At 39.3% G+C, this 21,707-nt stretch overlaps 1 protein-coding gene across 1 annotated transcript in view; it reads left to right on the top strand.

Moving 5' to 3' along the window:
* Positions 1 to 21,707, top strand: part of SEMA6D (semaphorin 6D) — a 728,815-nt gene that overhangs the window by 371,138 nt on the left and 335,970 nt on the right. Inside the window, exon 3 of the mRNA XM_066388287.1 lies at positions 5,242 to 5,313. The gene's annotated coding sequence lies outside the window, so the exon portion shown is untranslated. The remainder of the gene's footprint in view (positions 1 to 5,241; positions 5,314 to 21,707) is intronic.

Below are 21,707 nucleotides of genomic sequence, written 5' to 3'. Positions count from 1 at the left end.
TGCCAAGGAAGTTCTTTGTAACTGCCACAAAAGATTGCATGCTACTTTCTCCTCCTTATTCATCTTCCTGGCAAATTCTTCGTCATGTATGAGGGTTCAAATTTGAGATCCATCAAATGAATACACCTGCTTTTATCTTCTTAAAAGACAAGGCAGGAAAAGCAGAAATAATATGTTGAAAGCATTCACTTTCTCTATTTAAAGCCTGAACAAACTGCTTCATTAAGCCAAGTTTGATGTGAAATGGGGGGAAATGATCCTGTCTCAATTAACTACAGGTTCATTCATAATATTTTGCATCCCTACTTCCAGAGCTTCACATTTTGGCCACTCCTTCTGTGTCCAGTGTTTCTCCTGATCTGAGCTGTCCCACAAACACAGAAAGCAAGGATACTTCGTGAAACCTCTCTGTTGTCTTAGCAGGAAATTTACCATTTTAAGATCCACACAAATGATCCAGTTATGCTCCTCATACTTCAGAAAGTCGAGGACAATTTTTATGGCATTATAATCTTCTCGCAGATGAGTTGAATAACCAATTGGAACCGCTGCATAAACATTACCATTGTGTAGGCGAACACATTTTAGACTCTGTTTAGAATTGTTAAGAAATAGCCACCATTCGGTTGGACTGTAAGTGGCAACACCTAGCTGGCTGAGAAGACTACTGATATCATGATAGTAAACAAAGTGTTTGTATTTGGAAAAAAAGTCCACAAAAATTTGTTCACACTTCCTGAAATGGGATACTTTAGCTGACTGGTAAGATACATTCTTTTCTTGAAGCCTGGAGGCTAATAACTCAGCTGTTTTCTTTCATAGGCCCAAATCTCTTACTAAGTCATTCAATTTGGGTTGGGTAAACTACTGAGGGTTAATGACTGCTTGGCATCAGAAGAAGACCCTTCAGATTCTACAACCATTTCTTCATGCATCTTATCAAAATACACTTAATCACCATGTTCACTTTCTTCGTTCTTAGAAGAAATAAAACCATTGAAAACTGGAACCAGGAGCGTCTCAGAGTGTGGGATATGTTGTATTGCTAAAGGAATATTAGGATATGCGATTATGTGCCATTTTTTTCTTGCTGATGGCCTTTGTATGGATCAGACAGAAATAACAGTCACTGCTGTGGTCCTTAGGTTCACGCCAAACCATGGGAATACCAAAAGGCATTCCTTTGCATTTTCCTTTTGTCAAGTCACAAAGCATTTCCTCACAATTATGACACATAATATTAGGAGCCCAGTTCTTATCTTAATCGCCAAGGGGAACTTGAAAATAAGCAATATATGCACGTGTCACAAATGATGAAATATTGCTCCTTTGATGTTGAAGTGTGTAACAGCCACGTATACAACAGAAGGTGTCAGGACTATTCTTACATTTACACCTACTCGAAGAAGCCATGATTCAATCTTAAAACAAAATAAAAGGGTGGTTTTTTGTTTTTGTTTTTGTTTTTGTTTTCTGTATTTTTCTGAAGCCGGAAACGGGGAGAGACATGTGCCTGACTGGGATCCACCCGGCACGCCCACCAGGGGGCGACTCTCTGCCCACCAGGGGGCGATGCTCTGCCCCTCGGGGGCCTCGCTCCGTTGCAACCAGAGCCACTCTAGCGCTTGGGGCAGAGGCCGAGGAGCCATCCCCAGCGCCCGGGCCATCTTTGCTCCAGTGGAGCCTTGGCTGCGGGAGGGGAAGAGAGAGACAGAGAGGAAGGAGAGGGGGAGGGGTGGAGAAGCAGATGGGTGCTTCTCCTGTGTGCCCTGGCCGGGAATTGAACCCGGGACTTCTGCACGCCAGGCCGACGCTCTACCACTGAGCCAACCACCCAGGGCCTAAAAGGGTGTTTTTTATCAGATAATAATTTTTTAATAATAATTTAAAAACAACTACAATTATATAAAAGTGATGCTTGTAAAACATTAATTGCCTTGTTGTTATGTTCAATCCAAGAGTCCTTGCCCTTTAACTCCAATTTAAAAACCAATGCATGCCATTAACTGTTACAAAAAGAAATTAAAATTGCATAAAAACTAGAGCATGCACCAAAAAATGGATTTCAGATTTGGAATCAATGATGCAGAAATATATAGAAACAGTTCTAAAACCTCATACAACAGAAAATGAAAAAAAATTTGTTCTCCAGTGTTATTGGAGTTCGCTCGTGACAGCAAATTTGGCTTGAGTTGTCAGCATTAGTGTAGAGACTGCTTCAATTATTGTGATTGAACAGGGAATCAGATGGTGTGGAGACAGTGGCGCAAACTCTGAGTACTACTTCAGCCAGGAAACGGGCTGTGAGAAGCAAAAATCCTCAGATCCAAGGTCATAGTTTAAATGAATGATCTTTGGTATCTTAAAAGTAGGCAAGTCAGCAAGATCTACTGTCAGCCAAGATGATGACCCTGGAGGGGGTTACACTAGATGCGAAGTGAGCTGGGTTATGAGCTACACTTTCAGTGCAAAGAGGGAGTTTATCAAGAGCAGCTGCTCCAAAACTTTTCCTAAGTCCACATACTGATCACAAGCACTTATTTTCTATTATTCTCAGTTGATAGACTGCAGGCATTAAAGCAAAACTTTTCTTCGGTTATCTTCTAAAGCAATGATATCAAGAAAGCACAGACCAGTTACCAATATCCAATACCCACGATTTCAATGGCACACATGAAATTATCCCATGGCTGGTAGACACTCAGCCAGAGGAAGCAGTCGTGCCTCTGGGCTTTATTCATTTTCAGTGTATCCAGTGACTGGCACAATGGAAATCTCTTCAGGATGATTCCCAGAACAAACCCCTCCTACTCCACCCCATCTGTTATCCTTCAGAATGTTCTCAGTAGACAAGTTCCCCTAGAATTTCTTTTCCATTAACTTTTGAAGTCTTGAGATTTCTGGGTACAGAAAGTCTATGACTGTCAAAGTTCTTATCAGTGTAACTTCTTACTTAGTTTAGGTAGCTAGTGCATCTTTTCGGAACCCATGACGTACCAGGTTGAGGACAGTGGAAGCTATCTGCCTAGTGGAGTGTATTTTATCATTGACGAAGTTGAGAATTATCTATATGTGGTGATGATAAAAAGAAGATCAACTTTTAGCATATATACAATTGTTCTTAAATTCCCTACAGCAAAGCCTCTCTTACTGTCTAAACCTCAGGAAGATCCCCAGCCTTCCAATGCCACTGTCTGTACCCAGAGACTTTGGAAACTATTGCTGTAAGGTGTGTTTTTTTTTTCAAGAATAAAGGATGTAGATACATCAAAATGGTCTTTAGTGTTCTGCTATTATTCTTCCTGAAAAATTTTCTTAAGACAGTTAAGCCCCTTCAGTTATACATTCACAAGTATTCATAAAGTACTGTTAAACCAAGTATTGTGCTAGACATTGGCGATAACGTTCATGTAAAAATACTTGGCTGACTTAATGTAGTTTCCAAACTCCCATGTATACTTACTTCTCTTATTTATATAAATAGAATTATACAAATATAGTCTATTATTACCTTCATGATTTTTCTACATTGGTATATCAAAAGAACCATCATTTACTTAAGACTTTCTTTAAAGTGACACATTCTAAAGTTAAAACTATTTTAAAGGGGAATACTTGCTTTCTAAGTAGGTAAATGAAAACTCCTATAGCTTGTGATAAATATAAGATATATAAGTATAAATAAATGGAAACATACCTGATTAATAAATTGTAGCTAAATCTTATGGTTGGTCTTCCAAGACCTCAATTAGTTAAAACATTAGCAAGGATTAGAGACACACTTTAACCAATATAAGACTTTTCCCTTAAATTCATTAAAATTATTGAGAAGAAAATAACATCATTGTGTGCCTTGTTTTGCCTAACACAGCCTTGTTACCTTGTTACTGCTCACAAAAATTAGGGGATATTTCAAAATAAATATGAAGTGATAAAAAAAAGAAACTTTTGATTTTTTTTATTAAACAAGAACATCAGAAAAGCAAACAAGTCAAAGAAAGTTGTTTGATTATACAAATGAGATGCAAACTCAATTATAATAATTGAGTAGCAAGTAACATATTGGTAGGGATGAATAGAAGCATGTCAGACTGGACGAGAGTGACACACATTGACTGTTCAGTAGGGTGTATGGTCACCCAAGACTGCCAAACCACACTGACAGTGATGGGGCATGGACTGGATCAGATTGTCCAGCAGTTCTTGTGGGATCCTCTGCCACTCTTGCTACAGGGCAACTTCCAGCTCTAAGTGCTGTGGGAGGCATTGGACGGTTTACAACTGTCTTCCCAGTGCATCCCAAGCATGTTCAACAGGATTCAGGTCTGGAGAGTGTGAAGGCCAGTCCATGCATTCAATTCCTACCTCCTGAAGCATGTTGATGAGATGCACATGGTCAGGCCTTGCATTATCGTCCATGAAAAAAAATTGTTTCCAACTGCTCCAGTTTAGGGTACCACTATAGGGTGCAGGACCTCATCTTGATGTCTGACAGCAGTCAGTGATCCGTTTCTGATGACGTGGAGGTCGGTATGACCACCAATGCTGATGCTAGCCCACACCATTATTCCACCACCACTAAAGGAGTCCCTTTCTCACATGAAACGTAAATTCTCCCATGTTCCTTGTTCACGCCAAATCAAGACACAATGATTGTCAGGCTGCAGACTGAACTGTCACTCATCAGAGAAGAGGACAGTTGACCACTCATCATGAGTCCAATGACGGTGCTCATCAGCCCACTTTCTATGAGTTCTACGGTGTTAAGCAGATAACGAAATTCATACCAATGATCACCAGGCACACAGTTCAACAGGATGGAGTTGATTTTGTATGGTCTGGGTACATATGTCATCCTATGGCATCAAGAAACTGTCCTTGCAGCTCTGTTGCATTGCTGCACCTGTTCCTCTGGCCAATAAGGTCGACTAGCGGTCATCTCTTGCTGTTGTGGCAAATGGGAGACCCTGCCCTCGTCTTCTTCATACCGTGCCAGCCTCTTGAAAGCGATTCCACAGTCTGCTAATCACACTTTGGGATGTTCTAAGTGCTGTTGCCTCACTCATGGTTTTGTGTGGAGAAATCTTTTTTGTCAAAGGCCTGGAATGCTTAGGTAAATAGAGATTGTGAATCTAATCCCAATTTATTTTTTGCTTTATTTAGTAATTTGTAGGCAGTGTTTTTTCTTACTGCCTGTATAGCTATCCTGATCTCTTTTTTTTTTTTTTCTGTTTACTGTAGGATGCAGAACCTTGGATTTCTTGACTACAGATTGACAGCCTGGAATCCTAAAGAAGACCAAGACTCCTATCGGTAAGGCATGGGTCTTTCACAAAAGTGTCTCTTCTACAGGGAAAGATACTTCTGTTTAATTGAACTTGGAAGATGCATTCTACTTCAAGAATGATACATCATCTAATCTGGATTTTTGTTTTGTGCTGGCACTAGACATGCTTAACTAAGTGGTCAGCTTGGATTAACTTTTCAGATTGTATTCTTGATTTGGTATAGATCAAAATTCAAGTTTTATTATCATTTATAAACCCTTTTTGACAGGTAAGAAAAACACAATAAGATGAGAATAATGGTAAGTAATAGAAGCACTGCTTCAAGCATATCATTTGAGTAACAATCTAGGTCAGTTTCCTGCTTGCCATACTCTAAAAAAGCCTTATGGAGATGTCTCCAAATTTTACCAATGTGAAGTGTATTGTTTCAGAAACCAAATATATATACTGTAATAACCATACAAAATGATGGACATGAAAGCAGTTGATGAAGCAAGGTAAGCTCTGTGATGTGTACAGAGGGAAATATTCCTGATTTTGACCAAGTATTAAGAGTAGAGGTAACCAAACACCAAAGAAAGACTGTCAATTGACTGGGACATGTGCCCATTTTGCCTCATGAATACTTGAAGAAGAAGAGTCAAGGTGGTAAACAGTTTTGTTCGAGTAGTGACAGTGGTATCAGGTGACTGAGTGAATGTCACGCTCTCTGACCATCTTGAAAGACCCTGCGAGCACCAGTAGACCGTCATAGTAATTGTGTTAAAATGATTACTGACTCTTAGTGCAGTTTTAAGACTATTAGTCACTATAAATGTTCCTCCAAGTTTCTAGTATTTTTAAAATTTCTGCTTCCCTGAAAAAAAGATGAGACTTTATGATTCAGGCTTTCTCTTTCTCCTAAGTCACTTTTTCTTATTTCTTGAATCAAGTGCTGATATACTCCTTGCTTAAGCTATAACTCATTCAGTAATTCTCTAGTTATTTTCAACCTTCAAGTCATAAGCAATCTGTTATAAAGACGGCTGTCCTGGTGAACAGGACCCTTTGTATTTATGTCTACTTTATCTGTGTCTGTAGCAGCTGCAAGGTTAATTCTCCTAAAAATATATATAAAAAGACCGGTTCACCATAACATAGAGGCAGTAGAGAGGCAGTGGAGCCTGGTAGACAGTCCTGTATTACATACTTGATTTTTGAGCTAGTAGAAGGAGCTAGATGACCAAGGTAAGCTGCTTTTGATTTTGTTGTTTATCTGGGAATACCTTTCTGAAGAGGAAGCTAGGTATAGCTGCTAAGGAAAGTCCCTGATAGTAACATCTGAGGTTGGTAAATCAGGAGAAAGGAGGTAATTCCTGAAGTATACCAACCTCAGGATATCAGAGTTCTACCAGGTGGTCACACATAAGTCACAGAGAGAGAATGAGTAAAATGAAGGAAAGAAGGAAAAGAAAAAGGAGAAATAGGAAAGGAAAAGAAGGGAAGGGAAGGGAAGGGAAGGGAAGGGAAGGGAAGGGAAGGGAAGGGAAGGGAAGGGAAAGGAATTGAAGAGAAAAGAAAGGAAGGGAAGGGAAGGGAAGGGAAGGGAAGGGAAGGGAAGGGAAGGGAAGGGAAGGGAAAGGAGGGAAACAGAAGAAAGAAGAAAAAAGAACAAGAGGCACCTATATGTTATCTTTGAAAAACAAGGCTAAGTGAGTTCAACAAGAAGCCAGAAGAAAATTTTGACTAATGAGGAGCCACTAAGGACCACTAAGTTTTGAAACCACATATCTTGTCATTACATCATCCATTCTTAAAGGGACCAAAGTGTCAATGAAATAGATACTAGGATGGGTTCTGACATCCTGTATTTTTTCAATGTTCCCTATTTTACTGAGAAATCAGAAAATGTTAGAAATAGATGGCATTTTCAAAAACTGCCATGTTTTAGCCCAGAAGGTAACGTGTATTGCCCAAGGTCACTTAGTTAATTAGTGACATTGTTAAGTTTATTAGTCCTAATTATCAATAGCTTATCCTTTCTAAAACATAAGAACAGGCGAAATTTGTTGTTTTCTTCCAAACAGAAAAGATATTAAAAGAGTCTAAAACTAAATCATTCTAATTTTCATTAATTAATAATTTGGCCTATAAGACAAAATTTGGACCACACAGGAGTTTATGGGATCATCAACTAGTAAATTAACTTGGTAATCAATTAATGTGCTACAGAATCCCACATAAATTTTATTCTTAGACAATACCTACCTCAGCAGTCATATATACTGTTCACAAAAATTAGGGGATATTTCAAAATGAATATGAAGCAATAAAAAAAAGAAGCATTTGATTTTTTTAAATTAAACAAGAACATCAGAAAAGCAAATGACAAGTCAAAGAAAGTTGTTTGATTATGCAAATGAGATGCAAAACCAACTTTTATTTCATTGGTGAAAATACTGTACACTATACAAAAGGTTGATATTACTGAGTGCCTGGACGTTCCCTGATCACCTAACTTTTGTGAGCAATCTATTTCTTTCTTAGCTCTTATTTTTCCCTAAGTAAAGTCTGAAATAGGAGGACAAATGGTGTAGTGTTTTGTGTTCCTACTTTTCTTATCTTCAAGGAAATCTTTTATGAAAACTCAATATCTAAAACAGGTTAAGTTGGAAGAAATAATAAGATGTTATACTCTTACCTGCTTCCCAGCCATGCTATTCCAGTGCATCCAAAAATAGTGCCAGGGCTATATTGGAAGAATGCAAATGCCTTGATATGGTAGAAGCAAAGGAGTTTTGTGGCCAAAGACACCTGTGTGTCACTGATCTTGTTATTAAGTTCTCCTGAGTTCCAGCTTCCTTATCTCAAAAATATGAATAACATTGATATAGTAAAGTTGTGTTGACAATAAATGAGACATATATATGTAAAAGAGTGCTGGCTAAAGACTGGATCTTAACTTTTTTTTTTAAGTGAGAGAAGGGGAGATAGTGAGGTAGATTCCCGCATGCACCCTGACTGGGATCCACCTGGCAACTACCTCCTGTGGCCATGCTAGAATCAAATGAGCTATCCTCAGTGCCTAAGGCTAAAGCCTCAGTGCCCAGGGCCAACACTGGAACCAATCGAGCCACTGGCTGCAAGAGTAGAAGAGGAAGAGAAGGGGAAGAGGGAGGGAAGAGAAGCAGATGGTTGCTACTCTTGTGTTCCCAGACTGAGGATCAAAACCAGGACATCCGCATGCTGGGCCAATGCTCTATCCAGTGAGCAAATTGGCCAGGCCTTTGATCTTAACATTGTTATTGCTGGAAGACATTGGCTTGATGACTGGTACTGAATTCTGCAGTCTAAGTTGGAAGGTTGACTCACTTTTAGGGTTAAATGTGCTTTTCTGTCAAGAACTACTTGCCTGGTTGTTGATAATTATGTAGAGATCCATTTTTCTGGAGGAAGAGATCAAGAATACATTTTAGCCTTGTTGGAGCTAGCTTTAGAAACTGTAAGCAAATGGAATTAGATAACAGGACATTCCTAGGAAAAAAGGGGCCAGACAGTACAAGCTGAAAGGGATTCAGCCTGAGAAAAAAATACTTTACTAATAGTGCTGGTGGTCTTGGGAATGGGAACAAGGGTGTGAAGAGGATCCAGACAGTCCTCCATGGAAAGGTATGGTGGCCCCACACTGGTAACACGGCTCTGCAGTACCTGCTATGCACTGGGCCCTTCCCCTCAGCTGCTGCAGAAGCAGCTTTGCTGGCGGTCCCAAACTGGCCCTGGAGAAGACTTGTGCCTTGTGGAGCCCCATGGACCCTTGAGAAAACCAGGACTAATCAGAGTCAGCACCACTTGAGAGAGCTCTATTGCTGGGTCTGTGCGGCTCCTGGGCCAAGAGACAGTAAAGCCAATCTTGGAAAATATGATCTGAAAGAGTGAATGTCTCTAACTGCTTTCTCACTGAGTCCCCGGGAAGTCTGTGCATGGACCACAGATCTGGCACCAATGTTTACACCTCTTCATAAAGTATTAACTTGAAATTTTCAACCATTAGAGAATTGGGGTTAATACTCAAAATGAAAGCTTCTCATAAAATAAAACTAATGAAATGTGGCTCTGTACAGATTTCAGAAACATGTCTTCCAGCCCACCTGCAGTCTTTTAAAAGGAAACGGTTTTCTCTGATTATCAGCAAACTATGGAAAGCCATGAATAGTATTCACCACTTTTTTTTTTTTTACCCATAAACTCTTTCTTTCCCTCGTAGTCGCCTAAGACCTCTATTAGTCACCATTTTGTGACAGTAGCTTTGTAATCTCCCAATTCTGGCTCTTGAGTGCAGGAGGGAAGCTTCTTGGCAAGCCCACAGTGGTCTGGAAAGGCCATTCCTTTCCCAGCTGGCCAGGACAGCCGGAAGCCAGGAGGGCTGTGCACAGGCTGTCTGGCAGGGTAAAGGAGGAGGAGGAGACTTCATTCTAGCTGGCTGGCCTCGGAAGGCGGCCTCCTTTCCCTCTGGCTCACAAAGCAGAATTGGAGGCCAAGAATCCTGGCTTAGTTCCTGGCAGTTTGTCGCCTGTTTTGTAGGGTTGTGGACTGAACTGAGTCTGGAAGAAGCCGGAGGGCTGCCTGAGAAAGGCTTCCTAGCTGAGCCTGGAGGGAGACAGACCCTTCCTGTTGCCAGTGAGGTCAGAATCTCTGAGCCAGAAGCCTCTCCCCTTTGAGTTTAGAGAAATATGGATTGAGGAGTAAATGGCCTAATTATTGCGGAATGTTTGCTCAATATATATTTTTTATTTTCCTATGAAATTATCATAAACATAAACTAAAAACACTTTTATTTCTAAGCATCCCAAAACTTACTGCATGCATTTTTTTTTTACAGCAAATGTTGCATGGCTCCAAAGAGTCATCCTAAAATATGATTCTTCTTAAAGAGACTTGTTTGACCTCAATGAAAAGCTTATGTATGCAACATCACTCTAATAGGTGCTGGCTTTACTAAAACTACTTAATATCTATGCAACATGCTATCTACAAGAAGGCACTAAGTCTTAATTGTTTTTGTTTTCCCACTGCTTAATAGAGTATTTCTTTACGGTTTTATCAAATGTAATTGATAGACAAAAACTGAAACTTGGGTGAGTTTGGACATGACTACACTCATTATACCATCACCACCATAAAGGCAGTAAACATATCCATCACCTCCAAAAGTTTTCTTGTGTTCCTTTGTTTTGTTTTTGCTTTGGTGTGTGGTAATACCACTCAACAGGAGATTTATCCTCTTAAATTTTTAAGTACATAATATTGTAGTGTTAACAATAGGCATTATGTTGTATAACAGATCTCTAGAACTAGTCATCTTGTATAACTGTAACCTTATATCATGAACAACTCCTTATTCCCCCTGCCCCCAATTCCATTTCCTTCTATAAGTTTTACTAATTTAGATACCTCATATAATTGAAATTAGAGAGTATTTTTTCTTCTTGACTGGCTTAGTTTACTTAGAATAATGACTTCCAGCTTTATTCATGTTGTTGCAAATTGGATTTTCTTATTTTTTAAGGCTGAGTGGTATTCCCTAAATGTATATATTGGTAATTTAATATAAATAGCATTTAATCTGTACCTTGTTTTGAAGAGTGTGGACATTTTAGCAATATATTAATAGTGTATTAAGGCAAAGATAGTGTATAGCATGGTTTAGAACAAAAATAATTGTTGGGTAAGGCTTGTACCACATAGGAGGTGATATTATCCTAGATCATGAAGGGGAGACACGGGCATGTTCCAAGCAGAGGAAATAGATAGAGCATTTTAAGCAAAAGCAGGGAGACTGAAAAGGGATCTATATTTGAGATGTTGATGCTTCATTCATTCATTCATTTAGCTCTATTCTTGGTACTGTTGATTAGTTGAACTTGAATTTTATGGTAGAATTAGTAGAGGAATGAACTGCAAAAGTTATTTAGGATCAAGTTGGGAAGTGCTTTCCTAATCTTGTTTCATTTAAGAACTTTAAATGACTTTTATAATCAAAATGTAAGCTTTAATGTAATGAAAGGAGATGGACTTTATTGTACTCATTTTATGTGTATGGAGAATCTGAGAAATATATATATATTATTTTCAGGTTCAATTAAATACAAATCAGTGGTGGAGCTTAGAAACAACTTAAAAGTATGTGCTATGTCTTTCACCTATTTATTGCCTAATCTACAGCCTTTCCCATGTTCCTTTTTCTAACAAAAACAACCCAAAACAAATCAAAACAGAAATTCTAAAGTCATTTTAGAAACAAACATTGAAAATGGGGGTGGAGAAACATGAATATAAGACTAGAGCTGACATGTCACAAACATGCTCTCTGATTTAACTCAGTCAGTTGTTTTCAATCTTGACCGTGAAAACATTCCATTCACCCCAGCCAAAGATGGCTCCTACTCCTTTTTAGATGTTTTTCATGGCTGTGATCCATTCACTTTCTTAACACATTGTAAGGCCGATGGCCAAGGCCAGGCAGGTTCACATTGGATTTGAGAAGACAGTAAAGAAACTGTGGAGACAAAGAGCATTAGGGCCATTCCATTTAATAAAGTCTCACAATGGTGGACAAGCACACAGGCAAGGGAAAACCTCTTCTTCAGGACACAAACAGCAAGAACATCCCCTCACAGTGGTGGGCAGGCAATTCGCCACCCACAACCCCACCCCTCTTGACCACAAGCACCCATAGCCTTATATAGGCCATACACACATGGCATTGCCATCCACCCATGCACCAATCAGGCAAAGTGCCCCGTTAACCCCGCAAGCAAACCTAACATAGCTGCCCCACATTTCACCCATTTAGGGTTGCTCACTTGACATCAAACAGACATGACATCAAACAGAGACTACAGCAACAGCAAACGTTACACAATAATTACAAAGGGGTCCTTTACAATATATCCCTGAGCACTTTGCCCAAGATGCAAACTGGAAGCCTTTCTCTAGCCCCCTACTCCACGGTAGGTGGGAGGGCCTGTATATTCCAGGGCTGTGTCCATGAAAACCTTAAAGTGTCCATGGTGCATCTCTCCAACTGGATGAAAGCACTTCCCGGTGCAGGAGGATGTCCACTGGAGCTGCCCTCCCGCATCAGTGTCTCTCATACCATCCAAAGGCAGTATTTCCATCCAACAGGAGAGCCGGTGCCCCCTCTGGTTGTAGTCCAAGAGTTGGTCCACAATAGACAGCCCAGCTGTCTGTGCAAACATCAAAGTAAAGGTCTATTATAGCAACTAGGTTCACATAGGGCCTCAGACCTCCATCTTCATACCTGTAGTCATGGCAGCTTTGAAGACACTGCCCCAAGGAGGAGCAAATGGCAACAGTGGCCAACCTCTCCATTTCTGCTCCAAAGAGCATGATGCCATCCACCCCTATTTCCCACAATTGCAGCAAGCCTACCAGGGGCTCAGTAGGTACTCTTTGCTGCTGGGCTTTAACCTTCTGGATGACCCCTACCCAAGCTCTGAGTGTGCAGACAGTAGCTTCAGCCCAACCCTCCTCATCCTCAAAAGAGGAGCTGGAAATGACTGCTCCTGCTGACTCAGAGCCACTCCACTGGCACAGCTCCATCTTTGGCACCCGTTTTTGCTCCTGTGGCTGCCAGCTCTCAACCTAAAGCCAAACCTACACTTATTTCTTCAACAACTGCCACCGTGTTCAACTTCCAGAGCAAACTGCAACTCATGAACCCATTCGGCCTCCTTCTCTAGTTCTTGCTCCAGTTCAAGCTATTTCTGCCGCTGGGTTTGCAGCTCATTGTGGAGCTCTTGACCTCAGGTGGCCTCTCGCAGGGCTGTAAAAACCAGCCAGGCCACAATCTCCAAAAGGACAGCCATGGGGAGCCATAACAACAACCAGTCCTCTACCCCACCCCTCAAGGGTGGCTGTGGCTCAGTGCCTATCTGCTCCAAATCCTGCCAACTATGCCAGATGTAATGCCAGTGGCCGAGGCCAGGAAGGTTTACACTAGTTTCAGGCAGACAGTAGAGAAACTGCGGAGCCAAAAAGCATTGGGCCATTCTGTTTAATAAAGTCTCACAATGGTGAATAAACACACAGGCAGGGAAAACCTCTTCTTTGGCACACAAACAGAAAGAATGGCCCCTTACAGTGGTGGAAGGCAATCTCCATCCACAATACCCCATCTTCTCTCTTGAGTGCAAGCATCCATGGCCTTATATAGGCCATATACAGTGGTACCTTGAGATACAAATTTAATTCATTCTGTAACCGAGCTCATAAGTCAGTCAATTTGTATATCAAACAGTCGATACTGGACCTGTGCGCCAACACGCCAACTAGCTGCGGCTTCCCGGATCACAACTCGTATCTTGGAATTTCATTTGGATCTCAAACAAAAATACAGACTGAGTCACAGCTCGTATCTTAAAAAAAAAAAATTGTATGTTGGTCTATTTGTATCTCAAGGTACCACTGTACACGTGTCACAGTCACGCACTCAGGTACCAATCAGACAAAATGCTTATAGCTGGTAACCCTGCGAGCAAGCCTAACACAGCTGCCCCACACACACTCTTAACTTTCCTGCTTTATCAAGAGGCTTTGGATAAATGATATCCTTTTTTTTTTTTTTTTTTTTTTTTTTTTACAGAGACAGAGAGAGAGTCAAAGAGAGGGGTAGATAGGGACAGACAGACAGGAACTGAGAGAGATGTGAAGCATCAATCATCAGTTTTTTGTTGCAACACCTTAGTTGTTCATTGATTGCTTTCTCATATGTGCCTTGACCACGGGCTTTCAGCAGACCGAGTAACCCCTTGCTCGAGCCAGCGACCTTGGGTCCAAGCTGGTGAGTTTTGTTCATACCAGATGGCCCCGCGCTCAAGCTGACGACCTCGGGGTCTCGAACCTGGGTCCTCTGCATCCCAGTCTGATGCTCTATCAACTGCGCCACCACCTGGTCAGGCGGATAAATGATATCTTTAAGTACAAATTTATCTTTCATCCAAAAATATGTTGGCGTTTGAAGAGGGAGGAAACAGAAATACTTAGTAGTTATATAAAAAAGGTCATATTGTATGGTTAAAGGTTTATAGTGTGGAAACAGTGTAGATTAATCAGAGAACTTGACATTTTATAATGTGGAATATATTTTATTTTCCCTAGAATATCAATTCATTTAATCAAAATTTATTAACTAGATTAACAAATAAGATATTTCCAAAATTTCAGGGAAATATGTCCTTTCTTTGGTATTAATTACAGTGTTTAGGTTTCTATTCCTCTAAAAAGATTAATATTTTCTAACACTGCAAAAACTCCTGTACGAGATGGCATGTAAATTGTTATCAGTCCCATCCTAATAACCTGGATAGAGTAGAATATGCAATGAGGAACATCTGGGTGCTAATGACACCACCTTGTTGGGCTTACCTGGATGGGTAACACATTTAAATTGCCTTCTATAGCTACTGAGGTCAGCCCTGGCCAGCTTTCTCTCAAGTTTTGCATTTAACCCTTTGAGTAGTATGAATGTTCATGTATGTCCTCACTCAAAGGGTTAACAAAAAACTCATTACTCAAAGCATTAATCTATAACAGGAAAAGATCATGAATGATCTGACAATACCTATTTCACCACAAGGAAAAACTCAAATCACAAATTACAGTTATTAGAGATTAACATCATTACTTTGTATTTGGAGAAGAGCATATTGCTATCATTACAAATAAATTTAGTCTATTTAATGTTTTAATAAGCAAGAAAATTATTCTATAAATATTTAAACAGCCTCAGAATTCAACATTTTTACCAATAATTTTTTATTAAAAATTTTTTTTTTCTGGTGCAACAATACAGTGAGGAGCATCTAACTAACTATTTTTTACCCAATTTGTTTTCTCAAGCTTGCAGTTGACTTCACTGGTAAAGCTGACCAAAAGGCATTACTAGATAACTTGTTTTTATATCAGATTTGATGAAGTGATCTAGTAAACTGTAGCAGAGAGAATATTGGCTCAGTCTCCTCATAGTTCAGCTCTTTCTATGTAAATACTCAATCAGGTGCTCATAAAGACCTGAAATTATGGCCTTCATTTTCTGTGGCTTGAAGTTAGGGCAAAAGTGTTCCATCTTCAGTGATTTTTCGATCTTCATAATATCACCCAGCAATTCTCTCCTTGGTTTGAGATAATAGCAGCAATTAGGCAGCTTTTATTTCTCAACCCCTTTTAACTTTGCTGTCTTATAAATGAACACGCTGCGTATATATGTAACCACTACCAAGAGAACGTTGGCCAGTGTCAGAAGCAGCAAAAACAATTAGTCCATTCATGAATTATATTTTATTTTTCACTTTAGCTCCAAAGGTTAAATATGAATGTGTTTAGTTGCCTCACTTTCTATTTTGACCACATGGGAAAGCTTTGATGGAGTTCTGCAAAGAGTAAGAGAAGTAAGATTTGTGAAAATTAAACACACATGCATTTATTAATGGTCACTAATGGCATGTAATTAAAGTAATTACAGGGAGACAAACAGACAATTAACTTTTTGGAAGTGTCAAGGAAGGGCAATAACAAAGTTTAAAGTTCCTGTTTGTCTGGTTCATCTTTAAGTCACACAAATATCATAAAGAAACAGTGATGTGAACCAGAAGAGTCAGGCTAATATTAGATCTTTATGAAGCAACCGTGGAGTCTTTAACAGAAAAGCAGAGGGCCAAGGGTAACATGCTAGGATGGTGTGGGATAGAGGCAAGTGAGCTGAAATCACAAACATACCTCATGAAAGATGGTGGCTTACTGAGAGTTTGACAAGGGTTAGCCATAGCAGATGGCAAACTCTGAACACCTAAGTCTTTCTTTTCCATTGTTCTATGTGCTTCAAGTATGAACCACATTCTTCAGCCCTAATTGGTCTTGGTCAAAAGTCACTTTATGCATATATTAATTTTCTGTGACTAAGTGGGTTCAAAGCTCTTGAGGGGGAAAGCTTTCATTTCAGGAACCTTCCATGTGGTGTGCCATTCTCAGTATAGAATCAAGCATCATTTAATGAGTAGAAATCTCCTGAATTGCCCATTTAGCATCCCATCTCAAACCTGTTTCTGTATGCCAACTAGAGTAAGGTGCAGACATGATGCTAAGTGCTAAGAACCCTGTCTCAGTAATTGAGATTGACCTTTTATGTCACAGCCACTGACACACAAGAACTCTGCTAATAATACTAATAAATGTGTATGCATCAATTATCTTTTGTACACTACACGCTTTATTCTTCTCTCACTGAAACAACTCTTTTACAGGGTAGGGAGTATCTGATATCTGGTATATCTATGTAAAATAAGTTGAAGTTTTTGAGTATAAACTTGGAAAACAACTTTAGGTATGAATAAATTAGATGTTCTTTTATTATTAACAGAATGATTGCAATATACTAGGTCTAGGTGTCATTTCCAGGTAAGACAGTACAGGGATAAGAAGAGAGTCCCCTCCCCACAAATGAAAACCATACCTAAAGACAAATGCAAGTGGTTTGCAATTCTTCTGAATCATTCACTGTACCATTCCTTAAATTCAGTCTTTTCTTACCATTGCTATTTTACTGGCTGAGTTCTTTGTTATTTCTCACCTAGATGAAAACAATAATTTGAAAGCAGCTTCTTCAATTCCATCTTTCCCTATCTCCAATGTATTTGATGTATGTCTTCTATCTAATGATCATATTACTGTCCCATTCAAAAACCTTCGGTGGCTCTCCATGGTCTACCTGACAAAGTTTGATCACTTTATACGGCAGTCATGATTACCCACAAGCTGGATCCAACTTGCCTTTTGAAACTGTCCTCCATTACTGTTCTTCAGGCATCTTCTGTTTCAATTTAACTAGCATTCACATGTCCTATCCATTTCCTAAGCTTTCTGGACTCCATGTCCTGGCTTAGACTATCCGAACTGTGCTTCCATACTGCAATCTGGCCTTTATTTCAAGACTTACTTCACATGTCACATTAGTGACACGCTGTTATTTAATTTCTCTCCCTGTCCTCCACTTCCGCCTTTGAACTGCCAATGTTTTTATCAGTACTATTTTAACTTGTCTCTATTTATTTCTAGATCTACCTCACCTCCACAATAACACTGTAAGATGTTTGTGGAGATGAACTTTGTCCTACTTCTTTTTGTAACTTCACAACGACAGTATAATATATTAAATAAACACATTTCCCTCAACTCTCTATCTTTCTTTACTTGGTGAACTCCTGATTAAACATAAAGAGTGACTTTGAACGTCACTTTTTGTGGAAAGTTCGTCTTAAACCTGCAAGGGTGGATTAAGGGTAACTTCTTGTTTTCTCATTGTTGTTTGTTCATACTATCATTTTGAATCTATGTCATCATCATAAAAATTATCTAATTCTAGGGCTGTCTTCACTATTAGACTCAAAATCTCCCCAAGGAATTATCTGGTATTAAATTCCCTGAGCCTTGAGTTATAGCTACCATACAGTAGGTGCTCTGTGTATTCTGAAGGATTCTTAAAGACTTCAAATCCATGAAGTTGTTCTGATAAGGCTGGAGACAGTAGACAGAGCAGTTTAGATAAGATTAGAGAGCCCCGTTTGAGGTGAGCAGCCACAAAACACTTCCACTTTTCAGGTTCTAAAATTATGTTTAGCCTGGGCTTTGTCGTCTTGAACCCCACAACCACCCCCATATACAGCCACAAAGTAGCTTTGTATTTAAGTGCTTGAAAAGGTTAAGTACCTGTGGCAGATTTTAAAAGAGTTTGGATGGATTCTATAAAATAGCAAATGTTTTTAACTCTTAAGCTTTTTCAGACACCTGAGCTCCAATTATTTGCAGAGGGATATTTCCCATGGTTCTTCTTTAACCTGTCTTGACTATGTCCAAGAATTTTAAGATTGATGAATATAAACCGGTTTAATTCATGACCACTGCAGTTTCCAGACACCTGGCCCTGAAGTCAGGCCACTGCCAACCCCCTTCACCTCCAACCTGCGAATCCATTGAGCTCTGCTACTGAGTATGTCTGCAATGCTCTGAACAGGAGAGGAAAGTGGTATGGCTATAATTGTGTACTATTCCCCTCTACCAAACCCAGACTGTAGTGCTAGGGATGGACACAGGTGCCTTCTGTGTATAGATCAGTCCTGCCTGTTTAAGAATTAAATCTATCTGTACAAAATTCTGTTAAAAAAAAAAAAGGTAAGGCTGCTTAATACTGAAGTCCTGAGGAAAGGTAAAGTGGCAGTGTGACTTGTCAGGGTTGGTTAATTATAGAAAACTTCTTAGGAGGAGACATTTCTCTGAAACACAAAGAAAGCATTCAGTAAGGAGAAAGAGAGCAACCATTTTAGGAGCAGAATTTAGCATGGTGGAAGGAAACTTGGACAGAGTCACGCAAGACCTGTGAGAAAAACAGCCAGAACCTTCAACTAGAGCAGGGATTCTGGGTCAGAAAATATTAAGTGATTAAATGTTTGAAATTGCAAATTTAGATTTTAAATCAAGACTTTTTAAAAACTATGGAAGTATTTGTTGAGGTATTAACCCTAGTTTTTGGAGTGGGAACTAAATTGGTTTTACTATTTAGTTATCATGAGACTACCTTTGCTGTTGAATAACCGCAAATATCACTCAGTGGTGTTCAGACTTTCATGTTCATGCCCTTCTTAGTAAGGATTTGTTTTTAAAAAATCTCTCAACTCTCATGACAGAAGAATGGTATTTATGCTGACTGATCTCTGAACTTTCTTTTCTTTTGTCGGTCCTGTTTCTTGGAGCCTCTTTGGTTTACTGCAAATGTCCTGCCGTGTTTCTTTCATCCTGGGATGTGAGTTTCTGATTTCTGGGTCCTTAGTAAGAGTTCTTAGGTTTCCTATTTGCAGAAGCTTAAAGTTCACTTCACAGTGAACCTTTACAGAGATTTTTGTTCAGCTCACCAGAATGTTGGATGCCTGCTTTACTTGTTAGCCTAATAATGGCTTTGGTCTATTAGCTTGGCCCTGCAACTCCTCTGATGGAGGAGGGCTTCCTCCTCTCTCCACTCTTTGTTGGCACAATCAACACTTTCTCTGTAGTATTTTGTAGTGTTCTAAGCATACTTTGGCAGCTTCTTTTTGGCAGATATGAGTCATCTTTTGCCTGGCACCAGGTTGAAAACATTCCCCATCATAAAGTGTTTTAACATTGTCTCCGTAGTAACAATGTAGAGCAGGGGTCCTCAAACTTTTTACACAGGGGGCCAGTTCACTGTCCCTCACACTGTTGGAGGGCCGGACTATAAAAAAAATCTATGAACAAATCCCTATGCACACTGCACATATCTTATTTTAAAGTAAAAAAACAAAATGAGAACAAATACAATATTTAAAATAAAGAACAAGTAAATTTAAATCAACAAACTGACCAGTATTTCAATGGGAACTATGGGCCTGCTTTTGGCTAATGAGATGGTCAATGTGCTCCTCTCACTGACCACCAATGAAAGAGATGCCCCTTCTGGAAGTGCGGTGGGGGCCGGATAAATGGCCTCAGGGGGTCGCATGCGGCCCGCGGGCCGTAGTTTGGGGATCCCTGATGTAGAGGTACTTGCTGTGTAACACCATTAAATATCCCTGCCCCATGAACAGCCTTCAGAGTTATTTTCTGTGCAGCACTATTAAAATACTTTCCCCATCAGTAATGTTATAGGGCTCCTTCTGTGGTAATTTTAGGGACACATTCTATGTAACACATTCTATGTAACATCATTATAGTCCTTGCACCAAAAGGAGTAGCACAACAAAACTTTTGGTTTTGATTAAATATTTTGTTGCAGTGGCCATACAGTAACATGGGATCCCTAATATTTATTTCATTTCTAGCACTGTTGGAGTTCTTCACAAGCACATAAAATATGATGACTAAATAATTAACTTTAGTTGATAAAGTTATTATTGTTTTACTCCCTTGTCATAGTCATTCAAGCCATAAATGCCCAGGTATAGCGATGATGGAATCCAAACAGATTTAAGACCCCACTGAATTTATAATAGCATTCAAAAAGGAAACAAAAATGTTATACCGTGTATAACCTCAGTGTTTTTGACTCTGTTCTTTATTCTTTAACCATCAACAACAACAAAGTTATAGTCCATAACTTATTGTTGTCAAAAGAGTAGTTGATTCAGAAAGCAGTTTCAAATTGTATAGTTGTGGGTATTGGAGAAGAGAATGCCATATGAATCTCCCTAGGGAATAAAACCTGACTCTAATTGATGAGAAAGGTTATTTATTGAGCCTTTACCATTTATTCTTCAAAGGCTACACAAGGATGGTTATAGCATGTTACACTGGAGAAATGTATCTGAGAATAATGCAGTGGTTTATGAATACTCATGAATATTCAAACTAGATTCAAATTGGAATTAGTATGGATGTATCTATTATGCTAGAGAAGATGTAAATTCACCGCATTCTTAGGTAACATAAATGCCATATCTGTATCACCATGACTAAACAGAATATGATTAACTATGTGCTCAAAATCATAGCTACTACATCAAACATAAGAGAGATCAATATTTCTAGGTCCTTATTAAGGTAATGGCACACAATGAATGGAACCAACCAGCATTTTGGGGGCACATCTATGTTTATCAAGGTATCTAGCACAGTCTACTTTTGAGAAGTAGTTAATACTCTGGAAGAAGGAATAAACACAAAATGCCACAATTAGATAGAGACATAAACCCCATACCAAAAAATAAAAGAAAGAAAGAAAGAGGGATCAAAGGGACCAGAGGAAAAGAGGACAGAGGGAAAGGGGATGATAGGATGGGATAAACATGAAGGGAAGCGGGGAGGGTGCTATGGGGAGGGGGGAAAAGGAGATGTTGAGGGGAATATGGGGGAGGGGAGATGCATTTGGGGCGACACTAGATCTATGTAAACACAATAAATTAAAATCAATAGAAAATAAATAAAATAAAAAGGAAAGAAAGAAAGAAGGAAAGAAAGAAAGAAACTGAAGGTCACTAGGAATAAATACATTAAAACATTTTGCAGAGTGAAATACTCCAGTTTAATTACAATAAAATCTATACCTCTAATGATTAGTGATGTTGAGCATTTTTTCATCTGCCTATTGGCCATCTGTATGTCCTCTTTGGAGAAGTGTCTATTCATTTCTTTTGCCCATTTTTTTTATTGGATTGTTTGTCTTCCTGGTGTTGAATTTTACAAGTTCTTTATAAATTTTGGTATTGACCCCTTATCAGATGTATTGTCGAATATGTTCTCCCATTGTGTGGTTTGTCTTTTTATTCTGTTCATATTGTCTTTAGCTGTACAAAAGCTTTTTAGTTTAATATAGTCCCATTTGTTTATCCTGTCCTTTATTTCACTTGCCCATGGAGA

Source organism: Saccopteryx leptura, chromosome 6, assembly GCF_036850995.1.
Source record: "Saccopteryx leptura isolate mSacLep1 chromosome 6, mSacLep1_pri_phased_curated, whole genome shotgun sequence".
In the NCBI taxonomy this organism is placed as follows: domain Eukaryota; kingdom Metazoa; phylum Chordata; class Mammalia; order Chiroptera; family Emballonuridae; genus Saccopteryx; species Saccopteryx leptura.
The sequence above is the reverse complement of the archived record's forward strand: the minus strand, read 5'-3'. Positions and strand labels throughout refer to the sequence as shown.